This window comes from Ctenocephalides felis, unplaced genomic scaffold, assembly GCF_003426905.1.
Source record: "Ctenocephalides felis isolate EL2017-DRISC unplaced genomic scaffold, ASM342690v1 CF-g0.4_SCAFFOLD_01786, whole genome shotgun sequence".
Classification (NCBI taxonomy): Eukaryota; Metazoa; Arthropoda; class Insecta; order Siphonaptera; family Pulicidae; genus Ctenocephalides; species Ctenocephalides felis.
In genome coordinates, this window is record NW_020537940.1 from 274,642 (window position 1) to 285,528 (window position 10,887).

Sequence of the window (10,887 nt, forward strand, 5' to 3'; positions counted from 1 at the left end):
ATGTAGTCTGATGTACCCGTAAGTTACTGATTCCAAAAAGCCGAAAAATGTTTTTAACCTGTTTCGATGCATGATTCTAGGTTAGGCTTACTCGCAAATGTCCCCTAAAAGTTTACTTGATGTAGTCTGATGTACCCGTAAGTTACTGATTTCAAAAAGCCGGAAAATGTTTTTAACCTGTTTTGATGCATGATTCTAGGTTAGGCTTACTCGCAAATGTCCCCTAAAAGTTTACTTGATGTAGTCTGATGTACCCGTAAGTTACTGATTTCAAAAAGCCGGAAAATGTTTTTAACCTGTTTCGATGCATGATTCTAGGTTAGGCTTACTCGCAAATGTCCCCTAAAAGTTTACTTGATGTAGTCTGATGTACCCGTAAGTTACTGATTTCAAAAAGCCGTAAAATGTTTTTAACCTGTTTCGATGCAAGATTCTAGGTTAGGCTTACTCGCTAATGTCCCTTAAAAGTTTACTAGATGTAGTTTGAAATTATATATAAATACTGAATATTTTGTTAAAAAGGAAATAAATATACTGAATATTTTATTATAAAAGAATCGAAATATTTATAGGTTGGAAGTTACTAATTATTTAGAGTATATTACAAAAATTAAATAAAAATAGCAACTTGCACGTATTTTGCACATTGACAACTTACACGTATTCTGCAAATTGACAACTTGCACGCATTCTGCAAATTGACAACTTGCACGTATTTTACACATTGACAACTTGCACGCATTTTGCATTATAGATAACTTATACGTACTTTGCTTATTAGCAACTTGTACGCATTTCCAAGAAATTTAGCAAAAAACATTCTCCCTATTTAGAATTTAATGAATTATATCATATATTTATATTAAAAAATTATGAAAAGTTTCTCTTAAAAACATATATTTCGTAAACTTGAAAAATATTTATAACTATTCTCTTGACATTATGGTTATTGAAAGAAATAATGAATATTTCTAGTATTGGAATTTGTCGATAAGTTTTGATTTACGTGCTGACTCACGCACGTTGTACAAAATAGCTAGGTAGATACCGAAGAAGTGTCACATGTACAGCATGTACAAGTTTTCGACTGTCAAGCCTACTGATTGTGGCATGCTGCAATGCGACGGCTTAAGGCTTATGCTCTAATAGCGTGGGGTGACGTCAAGCCAACATGACGAATCCCAAGCCAAGGGCTGAGTCTCAACGGATCGCAGCGTGGTAACTGCTCTGCCGAGTACAACACCCCGCCAGGTACCTAAGTCGTTTACAAACGATTCCGAGTCTCTACATCGAACTAGTGACCCATGATCGACCGCTATAGGCAAGACAGATATAACGGACGGATATCGCCCCTGTCCAGCGCCCCATTCGGCTAAAAATGGCTCGTGCGATAAACGGCGTGTGCCGAATACCTAATAAATCACATTGTATTGAGCCTTTCGACTCACGAGACTCTTAGAGATATCGTTGCTTACTTTGTCTAGAAAGGATACGGCCTTAGAGGCGTTCAGGCATAATCCCACGGATGGTAGCTTCGCACCACCGGCCGCTCGACCGAGTGCGTGAACCAAATGTCCGAACCTGCGGTTCCTCTCGTACTGAGCAGGATTACTATCGCAACGACGATTCATCAGTAGGGTAAAACTAACCTGTCTCACGACGGTCTAAACCCAGCTCACGTTCCCTATTTGTGGGTGAACAATCCAACGCTTGGCGAATTCTGCTTCGCAATGATAGGAAGAGCCGACATCGAAAGATCAAAAAGCAACGTCGCTATGAACGCTTGGCTGCCACAAGCCAGTTGCTGAAAACTCTTCAAGCCAAAAGGATCGATAGGCCATGCTTTCGCAGTCCCTGTGCACACTGAACAACGGGATCAAGCCAGCATTTGCCCTTTTGCTCTACGCGAGGTTTCTGTCCTCGCTGAGCTGGCCTTAGGACACCTGCGTTATTATTTGACAGATGTACCGCCCCAGTCAAACTCCCCGCCTAGCAGTTTCCTCGAATCGGATCACGCTAGAGTATTGTTGGCGATCGGCGCAATGGCTCACACCACTCTTATGCGCTTGGCTCTAGAAAACCGTGACAGTCGGAACGCAAGTTTTCGACGCACGCTTTCCGCCCAATCGAGTAAGTAAAGAAACGATGAAAGTAGTGGTATTTCACCGACGATATTACTATCTCCCACTTATGCTACACCTTTCATGTCTCCTTACAATGCCAGACTAGAGTCAAGCTCAACAGGGTCTTCTTTCCCCGCTAATTTTTCCAAGCCCGTTCCCTTGGCAGTGGTTTCGCTAGAAAGTAGATAGGGACAGTGGGAATCTCGTTAATCCATTCATGCGCGTCACTAGTTAGATGACGAGGCATTTGGCTATTTTTTTTTTTTTTTTTTTGGCTAGGAGGGGAATGCATTTACGCACGCCGGTCGCCAGGTTGACCAGGCAGTGTGGGACTCGACCCGAAGGCAATACCCACTAAACCTAACTCCTAGTTTTGTGCCTGGAGGATGGTGGCGCAGGCAGCACGCATTAATATACTTGGTCATCCAATTCCCTGTCTTTTCTTCTTAACTGTCGTTGTTTTTGACCATTTTGCGAACCCGTTAAGTCCTCCGATGATAACTCTGGTTGAAACAATTTTGAGTTCGTCCTTTCCAAGTATTTTATTTGATGTTAGGAACTCCGCCGATTTTTTATACCAAACACCCCTGATGTTAAGTGTTATCGTGTTGAAGTTTACCTCAGTTGCATTATACTTTGTCCTAATCATGTCTACCAGCGGCTTGTAATACTATGACCTTCCCGTCCTGTGCCGCTATCTAATACTATGACCTTCCCGTCCTGTGCCGCTATTAGGTCAGGCTTCCTAGTTCCTTCGGTCGTTTTGAAGGATGGCTCAAGATCAACTTTTGAATGAGATTTCTCTAGTGCCCTCTTTACATAGTTGGTTACTGCATTGTGGCGTTCAATGCGTTGGCGATGGCTTCTGTGACAAGTTTGGAGAACATGATCCAGTGTCTCCAAGGCATTACAACCTGCCCTGCAGTATCTGTCCTCCATTCTCCCTCTCGTTGTACGTGACCTTGTGGGCATCGCATTTATTCTGAATTTTACACAGTTTACGAAGTCTCTGCCAGTGAGAAGTTTGTTGCCCTCTGTAATCCATCGATGTTGGGATGGTGTTTTGGCTGAGTGTTTAAGTGGGTTTCCGTCCACTGACTTATGAAGTGTGCGGGCCCATTTCTCATCCAATTCTTTTTGAGAGCTTATGACGGTGTTGTTGTCATGTAGCATTTTCTCACATTTTGCGATCTCGAGCTTGTGGAAGCTTGAGTCGGTAGAGTTCAAGTTCTGGATTCTATTTTTGCGTCTAAGGGGTACGAGCCACCTAAGGGATGGAATTGATAAACCGCCCTCTCTACAGTGGGCATAAAAGTACGCTAATGTTACGTCGTTGGGTAGTCTTAGCCATGATCTTATGGCTTTTCTTATCAATCCGTCCAGCGTTTTGAGGTACCCGATTTTTGCATGACCCAATACTAGTTGGTGGAGTATTCTGGGTATGCCTACAGTTCGTAGCGCAAAAAGTCTTTGTTGAGGTTTTAACGGTGCCTTAGTTAATTTGTCAATGATTGTTAGTAATTTTAATCTCATGTTCCCTAGGTTTGCACCTTCGGGATTGAACTGGACACCGAGGTAGCTCCAGCTATCCACTCTTGTGAGTGCGGGTAGTGTTTGACCGTTGCAACTAAATGTAGTTGTTTTATCTATAATCGACTTTTTGACGTGCGGCACGTTCTTGACCGTAACTGTAAATGATTTGTTGTTGTTTATAATTAAGCCACAGTTAGACATGTATTGACCGGCATGATCTAATAACTTCTGCAAACCTCCGACCGACGATGCTACCAAGACTAGGTCGTCGGCAAAGGCAAGAATATTGTAGAAGCATCCGTCAACATTGACCCCGATTTCTGGTGGGGTTCTTTCAATCATCCTGTTCATGATCATGTTGAAGAGGACCGGAGACAGAGGATCTCCCTGCTTGACACCGCACCTCGGACTAATGGGATCCGAGGTGAAGCGACCAAACCGGAGTCTGGTCCAACCCCTTCTATATAGATCACTAACATAGTTGATAAATGGTTGTGGCAGGTTATAATATTTCAATGTATCGGTCAGAGCTCTATGGGAGATCGAATCAAATGCCTTTGCCACGTCTATAGAGGCTAAATAGAGAGGTTTCTTATTTTGCCTGTGGTATCTTAGCAACTGGTCAAGCGCAAAGATGTTATATGCGCACCCGTCGACAGCTTGAAAGGCTTTCTGTCTCTCATCGATCTTAACTCCACTAAGCAGTCGCCTAGCGAGTACTTTATTCAATGTTCTTGTAAGGACCGATGAAACTGTTATCGGTCTTTAATCCCCTGGGTTTTCCGCGTTATCCTTCTTGGGAATCAAAGAAGTATAGGATTCAGTCATTGTGTCAGGAACGCGACCCATATATAGTATAACATTAAATAGATTTACCAATAGATTTATGGGCATCGACCTCAGTAGGTTAACTGATATGCCATCGGGCCCAGGGGCCGAATTCCTCGCTGGAAGTGAATCTTTAACTTCTTGGGAGGTAATTGGGCTCCATAAATGCGAGAGATCGTCGGTTCTCGCTTCATCAGTGCCTGGTGTATCAGAGGACGAGCATGTTAATAAGTTTTGCCAGTACTGCACCATTATATCAGATGGAGGCATGACAGTTGTCGTTTTGCTGTCTAATAAATAGGATATGCATTTACTAGGGTTCTTAGCCCAATATTTTTGAGTGTTTTTGTATGCTATTCTACGCAACTGTCTCTTACTTATTATTGGTGCTTTATTTCTTTTGTTTAATTGAGGCTTAACTTTCCTTTTTATTGGAAAGGTGGCTTTAAGATATTCAGTCACATTTCTTTCTATTTCTTCCGGTGACATTTCAACCGCTCTATGACAAATGCTCACTAGAAGGGAGCTATTAAATTTATCTGCATCCTGTCCTGCAGCGGCTTTTAGTGCGTTAGCTAGCTCATGTTTGGAGGTATCTTCAGTAGCTGGAGGGCATGCATTGTTGGTGTTTTGGTTCACAGGCATAGCAAGAAACTCTGCGACCTGGCCTTTATATTTGGGGGATCGCCTTTGGCCTTTGATAGCTTCCAGCGTCCGCCCTGGTGTTACTGCGAGGAGGGCCTTATTTATTTGACCCACACCTTGCCTTATTAAGAGGGCCTCCTCTTTGGCCATTATTTTCTGCTCCTCCTCCGTCCATCTTGCTTTCTTTGGCACTATTTTGGCAAGTTCCTCATCATACCATTCTTTGTGTGTTTTCTGTTCATGAACTCCCCGACCTACTACAGTTGCAAATGTTTTGTTACATGTAGGAAATCGACAATTATGACCTTCTATATTAATCGGTGGGGGTAAACCAGTGGGTTCACCCAAATTTAATTCTAAATTTTCATTATTGATCCGAGGCTTATTATTTGACGTTGTACCGATTGAGTTACAGGCGAAAGGGTTGGCAGCCCCTAAGCCCAAAATTTCACAGAGGTGGCTTAGTTTCCCCCCGAAGGGGTACTCACGGTGGGACCCACGAGGAGGAAGGCCACTTGCTAGCTGAGGTCCCGAAGAACCCCAACCACTCCCACCAAAGTAGAGAGTCATAGTTACTCCCGCCGTTTACCCGCGCTTGCTTGAATTTCTTCACGTTGACATTCAGAGCACTGGGCAGAAATCACATTGCGTCAACACCCGCTAGGGCCATCGCAATGCTTTGTTTTAATTAGACAGTCGGATTCCCCTAGTCCGTGCCAGTTCTGAGCTGACCGTTGAATGGCGGCCGAAGAGTACGACTGACCGACCGAAGCCGGCACAGAAACCTCGCAGCAAGAAAGATCCGCGGGGGGCCTAGACACGGGACCGAGCTCGGATCTAAGTCACAAGGACAATTTCACCTTGCCCAGGCCCGGCACATCGGCCTACGCCCGCTTCCCAACCAAGCCCGGCACGCCCCGATCCTCAGAGCCAATCCTTATCCCGAAGTTACGGATCCAATTTGCCGACTTCCCTTACCTACATTTATCTATCGACTAGAGGCTCTTCACCTTGGAGACCTGCTGCGGATATGGGTACGAACCGGCGCGACACCTACCGTGGCCCTCTCCTGGATTTTCAAGGTCCGAGGGGAAGATACGGACACCGCCGCAACAGCGGTGCTCTTCGCGTTCCAAACCCTATCTCCCTTCTAGAGGATTCCAGGGAACTCGAACGCTCATACAGAAAAGAAAACTCTTCCCGTATTTCCCGACGGCGTCTCCAGGTCATTTTGGGTTACCCCGACGAACTCTCTTGCGAGGGCCCGACTTGTAAACGGTTCCGCTGCCGGGTTCCGGAATAGGAACCGGATTCCCTTTCGCCCGATGGGTGTGAAATTTTATTCAAAATAAAATACACCGACATCAACATAGGATTTCTCCTGGGGCTTAGGATCGACTGACTCGTGTGCAACGGCTGTTCACACGAAACCCTTCTCCACGTCAGTCCTCCAGGGCCTCGCTGGAGTATTTGCTACTACCACCAAGATCTGCACCGATGGCGGCTCCAGGCAGGCTTACGCCCAAACCCTTCTGCGCACACCACCGCGACCTCCTACTCACCAGGGCGTCAAAACGAACTATTATGAACGTTTCTCATGCCTTGGCGGCCGAGTATAGGCACGACGCTTCAGCGCCATCCATTTTCAGGGCTAGTTGCTTCGGCAGGTGAGTTGTTACACACTCCTTAGCGGATTCCAACTTCCATGGCCACCGTCCTGCTGTCTTAAGCAACCAACGCCTTTCATGGTATCCATTAGCGTCGTTTAGGCGCCTTAACTCGGCGTTTGGTTCATCCCACAGCGCCAGTTCTGCTTACCAAAATGGCCCACTAGGCACTCTGATCCAAATCTCTGGCTTCACTATTCAAGCAAGCCAGAGATCTCACCCATTTAAAGTTTGAGAATAGGTTGAGGTCGTTTCGGCCCCAAGGCCTCTAATCATTCGCTTTACCGGATGAGACTCGCTCATCGAATGCCAGCTATCCTGAGGGAAACTTCGGAGGGAACCAGCTACTAGATGGTTCGATTAGTCTTTCGCCCCTATACCCAGTTCCGACGATCGATTTGCACGTCAGAATCGCTACGGTCCTCCATCAGGGTTTCCCCTGACTTCGACCTGACCGGGCATAGTTCACCATCTTTCGGGTCCTAGCGTGTACGCTCTGAGTGCGTCTCTTCTCGCAATGAGAGTGAGACGCCTCGGGATTGCAAGCACGCATCCGTGGATGCGGTCTGTCATCCCTCAGTTTACTTAAGCAAACCTTTACGTTCATTGCGCCTTTAGGTTTTGTATTTCCCAATGACTCTCGCACATGCTAGACTCCTTGGTCCGTGTTTCAAGACGGGTCCTGAAAGTACCCAAAGCAATAGCATCGCTGACCGGTAATAGAGTCTTTCGAGAACACGGTAGCTAACAGCTCGGAGGCGGCATCGATGCCGGACTAGGTCCGACGGCCAATAACCGTCGCGTGCTTGCAACCGGCCGAACGCTTCGACCGCGACCCTATACCATATCATTTATACCGTCTGGCAGTCGGCCGGGCACGCGGGGTCTGGCGCGAATAAATTCGTGACAGGCTACCGCCGCGGTCGTAGATCGACACCAAACGGGTCGCGACGTCCTACTGAGAGAGAAGTGCATGCCATCGCCGCCTGACACATAAACCGACGGCGTATCGCAGGACGAATCCCGGTCAATCGCACGCCACTAAATGGAAGACAACGATAACATTGAATCTCTCCTTTCGATCTTTCGGGTTCTCAGGTTTACCCCTGAACGTTTTCACGTACTCTTGAACTCTCTCTTCAAAGTTCTTTTCAACTTTCCCTCACGGTACTTGTTCGCTATCGGTCTCGTGGTCATATTTAGCCTTAGATGGAGTTTACCACCCACTTAGAGCTGCACTCTCAAGCAACTCGACTCTGAGGAGAGATCCTCTCGATACGCGCAACGGTCGCTACGGGCCTGGCACCCTCTATGGGTAAATGGCCCCATTCAAGATGGACTTGAACTCGCCGCAACGCACCGAGATAATCGGATCCTCCCTAACACTACATTTCCCAGCGTCCGTCTCCGGCCGCGGGATTTAGTGCTGGGCTCTTCCCTGTTCGCTCGCCGCTACTAAGGGAATCCTAGTTAGTTTCTTTTCCACCGCTTAGTAATATGCTTAAATTCAGCGGGTAATCTCATCTGCTCTGAGGTCGTATTATGATTATGATGTGCTCGCAAACGTTAGTAAGCAAGCGCACACAAAATCGACGAGGAACCTTTGAATCGTCCAAATTTGCCGGAACGAAACCGCATTTCGAAGAGTTCGGGTTTCCGGTTATTGGGAGGGTCGCAAGAATATAAAATCTCTAGGACACACAACCCGCCGTAATCCCACAGAACGTCAACGAACGGTAATGTCCGATGTTGCAAAGTGGACTGGCTCACACGTTGAGTGAATTATTTAAGAGCACGCATATACGCGAAACTCCATCATTCGCCGGCAAGCCGTTTAAAGCAAGCGGCAGTCTGGTAATGTTATACGACTCTCAGCCAGAGGTGGTCCGGGAACAGTATCCGAGGACCGCAATGTGCGTTCGAAATGTCAATGTTCATGTATCCTGCAGTTCACATGTCGACGCGCAATTAGCTGCGTTCTTCATCGACCCACGAGCCAAGTGATCCACCGTTCAGGGTGATTTTATATATATTTATACATGTTTCGATCGTGATTCCCTCGAAATCGTTTAAGATAACTCGGGCGATTCTGAACTAGTATGATTATTATGGTTACAATTAGTACACCGTAAAGCTTTCGCGTTTCGGTCCGAGATACAAAATCTCGTTTCAAAATTGAAATATGAATATTTCACTGTGTGTGAGATTGAAAAATCTGCTTTCGCTGATTTTTCATTTTCTTAAAACAACGCAATGAAGCGAATGTTCAAATTCGCACAATTTGAATAAAATGTGCAGAGTATATAGAATACTAACGCAAGCGTTTACTACAATCGACTTTAAAACACTAGACTTTCATCTAGCGCCCAAAGAATTGATTGAGCTATGCGTTTAAAGTATAATATTCAAAAAGAACGCCGTTTTCACAACGAACTTCGTCATTCGCTCAGGCATCTGGCGATACCGAGCAGATATACATGGCAGTGCTCTCACACAATGCATAAGAGCGCTAAGCGGTTGTAAACTGCGTCACGCTGCTTTTGCACACTGCGCAATATTTTGCGACTAGCTCCGGTCAAACGTTAATGAAACGAATGATCATTGCCAGAGGCTTTAAGATTTTATATTGGTAGCGTTATACGACATTCGCAACACGTTTCATTTACTTAATAGTAAATGTACGTTAATGATCCTTCCGCAGGTTCACCTACGGAAACCTTGTTACGACTTTTACTTCCTCTAAATAATCAAGTTTGGTTATCTTCCCAGCAACATCGGCAATGTCGAACGCTGCCGCGCACCGGTCCGAAGACCTCACTAAATAATTCAATCGGTAGTAGCGACGGGCGGTGTGTACAAAGGGCAGGGACATAATCAACGCAAGCTTATGACTCGCGCTTACTAGGAATTCCTCGTTCATGGGGAAGAATTGCAAGCCCCAATCCCTAGCACGAAGAGGCTTCAACGGATTACCCGGACCTTTCGGCCAAGGAAAACCTGCTGATCTCTTCAGTGTAGCGCGCGTGCGGCCCAGAACATCTAAGGGCATCACAGACCTGTTATTGCTCAATTTCGTGCGACTAAATGTCGCCTGTCCCTCTAAGAAGATATTTTGTACGCCGGTAGTGGAACCACAACCAACAACGACCGAAGCCGAAGCGGAGGGTCTTTGCGATACCAGAAAGTACGTCTATTTAGCAGGCTAGAGTCTCGTTCGTTATCAGAATTAACCAGACAAATCACTCCCAAACTAAGAACGGCCATGCACCACCACCCACCGAATCAAGAAAGAGCTCTCAATCTGTCAATCCTTCCGGTGTCTGGACCTGGTGAGGTTTCCCGGTTGAGTCAAATTAAGCCGCAGGCTCCACTCCTTGTAGTGCCCTTCCGTCAATTCCTTTAAGTTTCAGCTTTGCAACCATACTTCCCCCGGAACCCAAAAGCTTGGTTCGCGGAAGCTGCCCGCCGAGTCATCGGAGGAACTTCGGCGGATCGCTAGCTGGCATCGTTTATGGTTAGAACTAGGGCGGTATCTGATCGCCTTCGAACCTCTAACTTTCGTTCTTGATTGATGAAACCACATTTGGCAAATGCTTTCGCTTCTGTCCGTCTTGCGACGATCCAAGAATTTCACCTCTAACGTCGCAATACGAATGCCCCCAGTGTCCCTATTAATCATTACCTCGGAATTCCGAAAACCAACAAAATAGAACCGAGGTCCTATTCCATTATTCCATGCACACAATATTCAGGCGAATGAGCCTGCTTTAAGCACTCTAATTTGTTCAAAGTAAACGTACCGGCCCACCTCGACACTCGGTGAAGAGCACCTTGGTAGGATTTTGAGTTGGGCCGCCTTTTTACGGGCTAAGCCCACCGGTAGGACGTCCCACAGACATGCCTGTTGAACACCGCGATGCGGTGAACCGACAGTGTGGGACACAGATTCAACTACGAGCTTTTTAACCGCAACAACTTTAATATACGCTATTAGAGCTGGAATTACCGCGGCTGCTGGCACCAGGACTGGCCCTCTAATAGATCCTCGTTAAAGGATTTAAAGTGTACTCATTCCGATTACGGGGGCCTCG

General features: G+C 46.3%; 1 non-coding gene and 1 pseudogene across 1 annotated transcript; both read right to left on the minus strand.

The window, feature by feature from the left end:
• Positions 1–1,174: 1,174 nt before the first annotated feature.
• Positions 1,175–8,334, minus strand: LOC113374447 (annotated as a pseudogene).
• Positions 8,335–8,661: 327 nt separating this feature from the next.
• Positions 8,662–8,816, minus strand: LOC113374446. The gene has a single exon (XR_003366983.1). It is a non-coding gene; the product is annotated as a 5.8S ribosomal RNA (ribosomal RNA).
• Between the last annotated feature and the right edge of the window lie 2,071 nt (positions 8,817–10,887).